General features: G+C 36.0%; 1 protein-coding gene across 8 annotated transcripts in view; it reads right to left on the bottom strand.

Moving 5' to 3' along the window:
• The window catches only part of DLG2 (discs large MAGUK scaffold protein 2), a 1,902,684-nt gene that overhangs the window by 1,320,682 nt on the left and 569,471 nt on the right, over positions 1 to 12,531 (bottom strand). The window lies entirely within an intron of this gene.

The following is a 12,531-nucleotide window of genomic DNA, read 5'->3' as shown; positions in this document are numbered from 1 at the left end:
AATTTTTAAAGTTACAGATTCAAAAGCCTAGATTCTACTTAACTTTTAAAGTTGAATTTAGAATTGTACTGTATTATTTCTAAATCTAGCCAGATATTTATAATCACCATTAAGGGTTTTTTTACGACTTACTTAAATTCCCCTAAACATTTTAACCTGCATTTATAAATTTAATATAATTAAAGTACTTTATCTGAATTACAAACAAACCTTCCCAAGTATTTAAATAACTCTTTTATATTTAATAAATAAAACTTAAAATATGGGGAGTTTTAAGTTCTTTTATATGCTCTAATACAATTTATAAATGATAAGATTTTTTTCATATTAAAATTTCAAATCAAAATCAATTCCTTGACATTCTAGTATATGTGCTGCCGAAGTGAGCACAATTCCTTGACATTCTAAAAGTAACCTGTTAAATACTCTAATCTAGAAAATTCTCTTTAAAAAATATAAATACATACACTACCAAATATATACAATATTACATGACACAAAAATACTAATAAAATGATTTAATGTACTTCATTATGCTATAATTAATCTAAATCTTTTCAGGATTAGGGACTCCTGACTACTAAGGACACAATTTTACAAATTTCGAGGTTAGTTTCTCAAAAAATTTTGAGGGTTTCATATGTAGCTGAGGGTGTAGATCATGTAGAGATCTAGGTTGAGAGATACATAACTGCAGATATTGAGGGTGACTTGTCTTACCTTCTCAACTGTAAGACTAAACATTGTTTTCTAGTCACTATCTCACGAACTCCAAAATTTTAGAAAGGAGTTGGGCCCTAGCTCATGTACCCTGGATTCAAAGTACACCACAAGGGGATTTCCACCAACAAGCAAGTTCACAACCACCAACTTCAAAGCTAACCTTCTTCACTGTTTCAGTTGGCATTTCATTGGTTGTCTTAAAATGTTAAAATCTTCTGAATGGATCCTGCATATCTCTGAGGCTTTGTCTGTCTAAAGCCATATTTAGGATATTAGGTAGATATTACCATTGTCATCTCAATTAGGACATCTAGAAATTAAATCTTGGAAAAACTAATTTACTCACCTAAAAGTGTTGCAGAGTGTTTCATAAGTGGAGATGATGGATTTCAAACCCAGGTTTTCTACCAAATATCCCATTTTTCCCACATCTCCCTTATGGAATGAGCAGTAGATATACACACAGCGGGATTAGCTTCATGTTGCATGTAAGTGGGGTCGGGTAGGAAATAATGATAGAAAAGTGGTTGAGGCCACTCTGTGAGGAAGAAGAATTTTGGTGACAGTGGGAAACACAGAAAGTTCTTGAATGAGTACAGAAATGGATAACCCGTTCTTATTTGTGTTTTAGAAAAATATATTTGGTACATCCAGGGGAGGATACATTTGGAGAGGGAAAAAGGGGTGAGTAGGGAAGCCAGCCACCATGTCTCTGTGGTAATACAGTGAAAGATAATGAGAGCCTCCACTGAAGAAGGAAGAGGTGGAAAGAGACAAGAGGTAGAAGAAATCATTCAGAGGCAGACTCTATAAGATGTGTGAATTGATTAGATTTTCATGGGGGCTAGAGAGTTCAATGTTTCCACTCTAAATGCCTAAGAGAACAGTGATAAAGAGGAAGTTGTCAGTTGGCTTCTGTTTAAAATAATCATACACACACATACACACACACACACACACACACCAGCTCAAAGCACATTATTTGGTGGGGTGGGTGTAGAAACAGTGTTAGGGGACGAGCTAGAAACATACTTGCATTAAGTATACAATTTTTCCCTGCTTGAAGTACAATAGAAATGACCCTTTCGAAACTCAGACTCACCATATATTTTTTCCAAACTGCACCTCATTTCAGAGCTATTCCAAGGTTACACTTGAAAGCTTTCTATCCTCTGCTAAAAAGTAATGGTCTAAGAAAAACAAAGCTTTTATTCCCTGCCTACTTTTATTTACGAGTATTTACTTTTTAAAAAAAGCTTTCTTATTATGCAGCCGTTTAAAAAGATGCTTATGAAGAATTATTAGTAAGATAATGTTCTTATAATATGCTATTAAGCAAAAACACAGGGTACAAATAATATACCTTGATTTTAGATGTGTTACACACCTAACACACATTATCTCTGTCTCTGTCTCTATCGCTGTCTCTCTCTCTCTCACACACACACACACATATACACATACACATAAGGTACAAATGAAAAGAATATAAAGTTTTTATATATCAGTAGCAAGGTTACAAGCAAGTGTAAATTTTTGTCCTTCTCTTTACATAATTTCTATGAGCATACATTGCTTTTATAATCTTAAAAACACTTGAGAATTGTAATGCACACTGACTCATTTAAAACTGATTCCTTAGGTTGTTTTTCCTAAAGAGTTCAAAAGAATATAGATTATAATTTAATCGACTAAACATCCAACTCAAATACAAAGGGCTCTTTTAGTTATTCCCACAACACTCAGGATCTGCTTCAGAAATACCTCCACCCTTCCAGGCTCGTTGCATACTTTGCAGCCTTTTTTCTTTTCTGAATCTAGGTACATCCTTAAAAATAAATAAATAAATCTAGGTAGATCCTTTTAAAATAAATATGTGTACTTTTTAAAAGACTATGTAAACCTACGTGTACCCATTAGAAAATAAATGATAAAACAAGACTCAAAGTTTGTCTCCTACTCTTCACCTAACTTCCATTTAAAAGAAAGACATTCCCCTCATCTTCTTTCAATTAAATTTCTATTTATTTCGAAAGCACTCCCGGATTCATGGGAGGGTATATGTTGTCAGACCCATGGGAATTCTTCTCAGTCCTGGATAATGGAAGAAACTACGAAACACCCAAATCAGGGGGAACTGGAGTCTGATCAGATGCTAAATCTAACAAGCCAGAGGACACCCCAACAGAGTCATTGAAAATGAAGAGATGCAAAACTGCCCCTTTGGAGAAGGGAATCAAAAGTCAGAGTACAAAGCAACAGAGCAAGGGTCTAAGGTATGTGAGGTGTCCACGCAGCTGTTGGCCAGCCTCTCCTCAGCAGGGACTGGTTCCTATGTCTGGCATTTGTCCTGGTACCACCAGTTACTTGCTTTGGTGCCTTGGACAACTAAACCTTTGTGGCTCAGTCCTTTCACCTATAAAATGGTCAGAATAATCAAAAGTTCTCTGAGGGTTACTGTCAAGATTAAACGAGTGCAGTACTTTGAACAGTGCCCGACATATCACAAATACTCTATAGACATCAACTATTGCTATTAGGCATGCTGAAGTATGTAGGAGGAGAGACAAAATGTCAAGGGTCAGGGCAGTGCTAAACCATGAATTCCCAAATGTGTATGCTAACTGGTAAATGGACCAGGCTGCATGAGCAGCTACCTGTGCGTGTTTTACACATTTCCTGTTTGGGGTTGGCTGACTGTTGTAATTTGTCATTTGCATATTCTTAATGTAGGATATATGTTCCTTAAAGCAGGGAGCATGTTATAGTGTTTTTAAAATAGTGAGTTATAACACATCCCGCACCCCTTCGAACTCATTAGTAAAGGCAAGTGAAGAAATCAGTTTTAAATGTGTCAGTATGAATTGTATTTCCTCAACCATTTTTTTATTATAGCACATTTAGTAAACCTTGACCAAAGTTATAAAAAAGAAATGAATTTTTTAAATGTAAAAATAAAATAAAAAAATCAGAACGCATAGTTTTGGGTAAAAAGTATTGCTTTGTGAAACTTGTACCAAGTTGCAATTTTATTTTTTAACTTTTATTTATTTTAAGTGTGTTTTTCCAGGACCCCTCAGCTCCAGGTCAAGTAGTTGTTTCAATCTAGTTGTGGAGGGCACAGCTCACAGTGGCCCATGCGGGGATCGAACCGCAACCTTGTTGATAAGAGCACCGCGCTCTAACCAACTGAGCTAAACCACCGCCCAGGGTTGCAATTTTTAAATTATAGTCTTACTATGGGTTGCAGTCCAAAAAGCATGAAAAACTTTGGATATATATGTTACCTAGGCAAATAGTAACACATAATGGTTTCTCAGCAAACTCGTTGACTCACTGCTTTAATTTCAAACATAAGCCATATAACAGTATTTGCCAAACTTATGATAAGTATTACCTAGGGTTATTTCCAGATTTCCAGGCTGCTTCCCTATAAATTCTGATGTTGGAGAAATACTGTCATAAAAGAGGCAATAATTTGCCATTAGAGAGGGAAAGTAAGTTTTTGTTGAGAGTAAGTTTGTTCTCCTTCTTCTGTATTATCCTGGTTTGATGGTACCATGCTGAATCTAAAGAGGCACTCTGCAAAATGTGCCCCGCTATTTGAGCAGCTAACATTCATTTAGTCAGTCACTCATTCAGCAAATATTTACTGATCATTCGCCACATGCTAGGTAATGGGGGTATAAATGCATATAAGACATGATTCTGGCACTCAGGTAGCTTAGAATAGATTCACTACAGAACCAGGGTGAGCATCTACTGAGGATCAGAAAATCTGAAGCCAAAAATAAACTGAACCTTTGACTGTACATACATGATATACGTTTTGAGTAATCTACTCTTCAAATGTTCAGAGGATTAAAAAGTATTAAAATTGCAATGGCAACCATAGAGCAAAGCATTTTTCTCTAATTAATACTAATTAATACAAATACAGAAGAGCTGAGAACCAGTTCCCTACAGCTGAGGTGAACTCAGTATCAGGTCAGGAAAAGACCTGATAAAGAAGAAAATAAACACCGAAAGTAAAATTATATACAGAATTGGACAACTTGTCCCCAGTCTCACGGGCACCAACCTGATCCAAGCTATTAACTTCTGTCACCTGTATCATTGCAGGAACTTCTAATTGGTCTCCCTGTTCCGGCCTTTGTCCCCATAATGTCTCTTTTTCAACACAGAAGCCTGAATGACCTGTTAAAACATTAGTCAATTCGTGTCTCCTTTGCTCAAAACCCTGCTGGCTCCCCATTTCTCTAAGAGAAGAAGCCTAACCTATAAAGCCCTGCATAATCTGCCCACTTTGATATTCTCTTGCCAGACACCCTGGCTTCTTGGACATTCCTCAAAATGCCATGTGGCTCCCACCTCAAAGCCTTTTCACTTTCTGTTAACTTTTCTTGAATGGTTACTCCCTTCACATCCGTTAGGTCTTTACTCACAGGTCCCCTGCCTAGTGAGATCCCCACTAATCACTGTATCTAAAACTGTAACCTTAACCCTTCCCCACATTCACACTTCTGACATCCCTTCTATGTTTGATTCTTTTTGGTAGTTATCATTATACACTGTGTATTTTACTAAATTCTTGTTTTTATTGTTCGCCTAGCTTACTAGCACATAAATTCTATAAGGATAGGGATTGTTGGCCCTCTTGTTCCACTCTGTATTTTTCGCAACAAGGCCACTGCCTGACACATAATAGATGTTCATTAAATATTTGGTGGGTGAATAAATGTAGAATACATAAGAAAGCCTCATACTCTGATTCTAACATCACTTATTAGAAAGAAGTCAAGAGACTCCCCTTCAAAGTGGCTCCCACCCCCACCACACCCAGCGGGCAGCCTCCATGGGTACCTATTCCCTTCCAAAGCAGCTCCTACCTGGGGAGCCAGCCCATTCCTCAACTAGCCCACAGCAGTCCTGTCCGGGCCTCACAGTTGGTGGGCCTGTGGACCAATCCTGACCTCCAGCTCACCCGAAGCAACTGTGGCTCAGCCATAACAAGAGGGTTCATGCGGCCCACACAGGGGTCACCCCTGGAGCTCCTGGCTCTACTGACCAGGGGAGATTGTGCTCCTGGGCCCCTCAGGACACCTTTCATATAGGCTATGCTTTCAAGACCAGGAGATGAGCTGTTCTACCTCATGTATAGAAACAAACACAAAGAATGTAACAAAATAAGGAGACAAAGGAATACGTTCCTAACAAAAGAACAAGACAAAAACTCCAGAAAAAGAACTAAACAAAATAGAGATAAGCAGCCTACCAGGTAAAGAGGTCAAAGTAAGGGTCACAAACATGCTCACTGAACTTAGGAGAAGAATGGACGAACACAATAGGAACTTCAAAAAGAGACAGAAAATAATATTTCAGAGAAGGGGCTAACATCCAAAATATATAAAGAACTGATACAACTCAACACCTGAAAAAAAAAAGGTTAAAAAATGAGTAAAGAACCTAAATAGATATTTCTTCAAAGAAGATATACAGATGGCCAACACACCCATGAAAAGATGAAATGTAAATCAAAACCACAATGAGATATCACCTCACACCTGTCAGAATGGCCATCATCAATAAATCAACAAACAACAAGTGCTGGTGAGGGTGGGGGAAAGGGAACCCTCGGGGACTGCTGGTGGGATTATAAATTGGTGCAGCCACTACGGAAAATGGTACAGAGGTTCCTCAAAAAATTAAGAACAGTAATGACCACCAGTTCCATTCCTGGGTATTTATTTAAAGACAACAAAAACACTAATTCAAAAAGATAATGCACCCCTGTGTTCATTGCAGCATTATTTACAATAACCAAGATATAGAAGCAACCTAAGTGTCCATCAATAGATGAATGGATAAAGAAGATGTGATCTCCAATATACAATGGAGTATTACTCTGCCATATAAAAGAACGAAAAATTGTCATTTGTGAAACACGGATGGACCTAGAGGGTATTACCCATATGCTGAATGAAATAAGTCAGAGAAAGACAAATATCATATGATTTCACTTACATGTGGAATCTAAACAACAGAACAAATGAACTAACAGAAACAGACTCATAGACACAGAGAACAAATGGATGGTTGGTTACCAGAGGGGTGGGGGAAGGGAGATGGGCAAAAAAGGTGAAGGAAATTAAAAGGGATAACTTTCACTTATAAAATAAGTAAGTCACAGGGATGTAATGTGCAGCATAGGGAATATAATCCCATCATAATCACTTTGTACAGTGACAGATGGTTACTAGATATTGTGATGATCGCTCCGTAAGGTACACAAATGTCTAATCACTGTGTTGTGCACCTGAAACCAATAAACCAATATAATATTGTACGTCAACTATAATGAAAAAGAAAAAGAGCAATGAAAAGGAATGGTAAAGTCATACTATGTAAAACATGCAATGTTACCACTTACTTAATTCCTTACCATATATATATAGGATTTGTCTGCATTTGATTTGTCTGCAACATACTAATTATTTATAGGTCATATATCTATATCATCTATTTAGGAAGATTTTAAAAAGGTTTGGAACAGTCCTGATTTAAAAACCAGATTTACAGGAACTGGATAAATGTATGACATGAAGCAATTTATCTTTGTTCCCTAAACTTCAGTCTCCCTCATCTATAAAATAATGATGATAATGCTGACATCATAGGTCACTGGAAAGTGTTTGGAGAGAATATGTGCTTAATTATTGGTGTAGCCCGTGGCTCATAGTAAGAGCTTGATACATGGTAGCTATTATTGCTATTGCTCATTGTACTGCTTTATTCCTCATTAATTAACTCCGTGTATTACTTTTTAAGTTTTGAATTAAAGAGCCTCATTAGAAATTGTAAATCCAATATATTGAGTAGGCTTAGGTATGACAAACCCAATATACTGAGTAGCTCACAACCATTCGGAGGCCATAATAGAAGGGTCCAGTGAGGACTAGTGCAGTATGAGCCTACTGAAAGAGATAATTATTCAGTTGGAACCAGGACAGGGGCCACCCTGATTTCCATGAAGCATAGTACTACACAAACTGTCCAAAATTCTGATTCATGATTCCAAGCCCTGCCTACAAAAATAATGTTTATTAAAAGCATCAATATGTGGAATATATCATGGACGCTAGCAAAGAGTAGGCATCAGCAGCATAAGGGACAATTCCTGAAAGTTTCCCTTTCAATCAGTCCTTCAAACAATTTTTGAATTCCTAAAACACAAACTATGAGGTAAAAAAAAGAATATATATATATATATATATATATATATATATATATATATATATGACTTGTACGCATCTTTTGTTATTGGTATATGTTATTACCATTTTAATAGTGTTTTTTCCTTTCTTAATGTGTGTATACATTTTTTTGGCACCCTCTGTATAATATGGTTCCTGTCCTCAAAGTTCTTAAAATCTAGCTATGATGAGGGCAGTACCCAAACATAAGAAAAATTATCTAGCAATGGAAAATAAATATGCAACTTATGTCATAAGTCAATATAAGATTCATTGCCATGAATGCTGGAGAAATTACACCCACTAAATCAAAGGAGAGATAATGTAAGGGAGTTAGTGCGGCTAGAGTCAACTTTTTGGAAGACAGACACTCTGTACTAGCTCTTACAGAAGAAGGGAATTTAGACAAGCATTGCCATGTAGAAAAGGGATTCCCATTGCAGAAAACAATTCTAGCAAATGCTTAGTGAGGTGTTTGGAAAGAGGAACTTCACTGAACAAACTCAGTAGAAATGAGCATGGTGAATGTCTGAATTCTGGAGTGAGTATTCAAGAAAACGTTTTAGTTTGAATTACTGATTTCCTGCAACCTAGCTCTACACCTGGTTGTGCAGATCCCAAAGAGTATGTGACCAAGTGCGAGCGGTTTGTGATTGCCAAATCCAGTACGCAAACCCAAGCCTATGTGATTTCAAAGTCTATGATTTTGTTTTTCCTTTCTCTCAAAATAATTTAACAAGCATTAAGATAAATAAATCTGGGGGAAAGCTGAACAAGTCATAAAGAGAAATATATGACACAGTTAATGCAATCATTTGACAAAACTTTATTGAGCACCTACAATGCACATGGCATTGTTCTTGATGCTGATAATACAGACTTAAAACAGACTGAAATCCTGACTTCCAGAGAGCTTACATGTTAGCATATATGCATGTGTGGTAGCGATGGTGGAAGTGGTGGGAGAGGGGATATTATATCTGAATACACTTCTCATTAATTACGATACCTTTTAATTGGACTCAGTTCCTAGAATTTCTTAATGATTCTTACAGAAGGCAAATCTGAAGTCTTACTCCTATGTGGTGGCCTCAACTTTATCAATTATGAGTTAAATTGATTGAATACTTGTATTCTAAGAACATTTTTACAGTGTTTACATGCCTTATCTCACATAATTCTTATACTACCTAAGAGCTATTATTATCCCTGTTTTACAGATGAAAAAATTAAACTTGAGGTAGATTTAAAAAGTTTCTTGTACAAAAAAGTTTCTATGCAATATTGGGGAAGATAGACCCAAACAGTTCTTTTGAAATCCTGAAAATCCATGCTTAAAATCATTCTACTGCACTCTTTTTTTTTTTTTTTTTAAACTTCTTATATTTACTCTCAAGGAATTTCAAAATAAAAGCAGAATTCTTGAATCTATGGGGAAGGCAGCATAATACAGTAAATCAGAGATCAAGGGATCTGAGCCCTATACCAGGTCTGCTTCTGATATACACTGTGGAACAGAGTAATTAGCCATTTTATTTTTCTACCTTAGTTTTGTTATCTGTGAAATGGGTCTAATATTTTCCATTCATATTTCAGAGATTGTGGGTTTGTGAGTGTATATGGGTATGTTTATAGTAGTAGTAGGATGAAAGTAGGGAAATCATGAGATGAGAAATATCAATTATTTAGAAAAGCAAAAGGTATCTCCTAGATGTAAGATTTTATCAATAATATTATTTTCAAAAACAGTCATTTATATAGACAAAAATATATGGAAATCTGGTACAACAAACCTCCTATATGTTTTATCAAAGAGGTACTTTTTGTACAACATATTCGTAGGCAATTTGAAATGGAAGAGGAATTATACATCTATACAATGATCACATTGCTCCTTTTAGGGTGAGCAGAATCAGATTTAATTGTTCTAAATCATATTCTTTAAAAAGTTAAACCCAAGCCAATATGATATGAATGTTTATCAAACTCAAACAACTTATAGCTAACAAGAAAACAGAACATACCTAATACCATTTGATTAGAAGTTTCCTTTTTTTTTTTTTCCTTCTGTAGAAATCTCTCCTTCTAGAAATAGGTGGAAAAGTCACACAGCTTCTAAAGAGCTAGCTTGTGATAATTCCTCAATCAATTCTTAAAGTATTGGCTTCACCTCACATTTATTTGTTTTACCCTATTAGTTCACTGTTCAGTCTTGCAAGACCCCATGCTCCATCCATTTCAAACTATTCGCAGCTCTTCAAAGTGCTCTGCTTCTTAGCTCCGTGCTTTTGTCATTCCCTCTACCAGGCATACCTTCCTCACTCCAGGCTGCTTGGGCAAACTCCATTAGCTGTCAAGATTCAATTCAGAGGTGACTTCACAATAAAACCTTTCTTACCCAGTCCATGCAAAATTAGCCAGTGTTCTGTTTTGTTTTGTCCCTATAATGTCTGGATAAGTGCTCATTACTGGTCCTGCACTATTTCAAACCACTTATTTGTTTATATGTCTGTGTCCTTTCCAAGACTGGAAGCTTCTTGAAAGCAAGGACTGTTCTCTATTGATCTTAGTTTCCCAGACTCTAGTACAGTGCATAAATCACAGTTGTCTTTCGAAAATTTTTGAAAGATGAATGAATAAATGATGCCCCATGAGTCACATTCTGATAACTTTAAACAAGTGTGTGCAAATTTCATACATGTATGTAATTCTGGGTATCACAGAAATGAAACCAAAAGCTTTAAAGGGGTAAAATAAAATAAAACAAAACTTAAAAATAAAAACATCAGGTACGACTTTATTGTAAAAACTTGGTAAAATATCAGACCACAAGTGAATTGCAAACTCTTTTGCAAACCTTGCTATTTTAGAAGAAAAAGACAACCCTAAAAGAAAATTAAAACATTTGCAAAAAAGCACAAAAGCTAACTATTGAAAAGGCATAAGCACACTTAAAATTGAAGTTAAGCTACTCAAAGCAAGGTTATATATGTTGTCTGTGGCAATGTACATGGTTGGAGTCTCTGTTGATTAATGTATCAGAAATGCTTACATCTCTCAGTACAGGTTAGCCAAAGTACTAAGAATTTATTATCCAAAAGTCATTTGAATTAAAATATTGCTGGTGAAAGTCTTTTCATTCCTTTGCTTATGAATATAAGTGAGAAAAACTTAAAGCTAAACCCACAAAGACCACTGATAGTAGAGAGTGAAAAAGGGATTTCCTAAAAACCATATCAAAGAAACTCTGGACTCATGTTTTCCTTCACTTCTGAAATATAACAAGGAAATATCAAAATCAATTATTTCTTAATCTAAATTATTTACGGAATTTTCCCTGAAAAAAAAAAGATCACTTTTCACCTTCAAAAAAGATGAGGAGGGAAAACATTTACAATTCATTGAGATAACAAAACAGTGCATGCCATATCCAAAATGGGAAACAGGAGATGGTAATGGAGAAATTCAAGTTGATATTTGGGCACACTCTCTAGGATTTAAATATCTCCTTTCACATTGTTTACTGTAGCACATGCATGGAAAAACCGATTGCTGAAGTTAATCTTAAAAGTAGTAAAAAGTAAATTCTGCCAGAGCTCTGCAAAGTGATCTACAGAATGCTTCCAGACTGTGGTTGTAAAAGAATTGGTCATCAAAACATAAATACTACCTGTTTGAAATTCAAATAGAAAACAAAAAGGCTTACAAAAGAGTGAGCAGCAGGGAGTTCTTTAGTACAACTTGTTAACACTGAAAATGAAACTTTAGTACCCAGACATATTAAAATACTCCCCTAGTAAAATAAAATGGGAAAACACTTTACATTTACATATATATATACACACACATTACATATATATATACACACACATTACATATATATATACACACACATTAACATTTACATATATATATACACACACATTAAGATTGCTATTTTATGTATTCAGTCTTAACTGCCCTTTTATTTTTTTTTTTTTTTTTTCTGAAAGGCAATCACTTTCCTTTTGGACTTCCTTCAGTAAAAAATACAAGTTCAAAATGCTAACAGAGGATGTAATTCACTTAAATTATGCAACTGGAATTCCACAGCTGGCCTGTCTGGCTTCGTGCTGAATGAACAGTGTCAGAAAACCTCTCCAATAATATTGCCGTCCTTCCTGACAAGGGGGAAATCTCCCAAACTTAGGCTCAACTTCAGAGGCTCATTAGCCCAAGCAAGTGAATGTCAGTGGGGTGACAAAGCTTGGGTAAGGGCGCCCACGCCGCTGAAGCAAACAGCCCACCCAGAGCTGAGGACTTGTATGATTAATATCACCAACTTCTAATAAGAGCAATGTGTTTATATGAGTAGGATGGTCAGGTATCCCACAGATCACATCCTCATGACATTACAGCCACTAAATTGAATCCCCAGCTCAAACAATTAAACTGCACAAACACAGGCAGCTCAGAGCACTTTTTAAAAGAAAGACTTTAAATCCTGCTCTAAAGCATTCTCTATAGCTTTTTACCTTCTCTTGTTTCTCGCTTCCGGCCTACCTAAATAATTTTC

This window comes from Rhinolophus sinicus, linkage group LG06, assembly GCF_036562045.2.
Source record: "Rhinolophus sinicus isolate RSC01 linkage group LG06, ASM3656204v1, whole genome shotgun sequence".
In the NCBI taxonomy this organism is placed as follows: Eukaryota; Metazoa; Chordata; class Mammalia; order Chiroptera; family Rhinolophidae; genus Rhinolophus; species Rhinolophus sinicus.
This window is presented reverse-complemented; position numbering and strand designations above follow the sequence as displayed.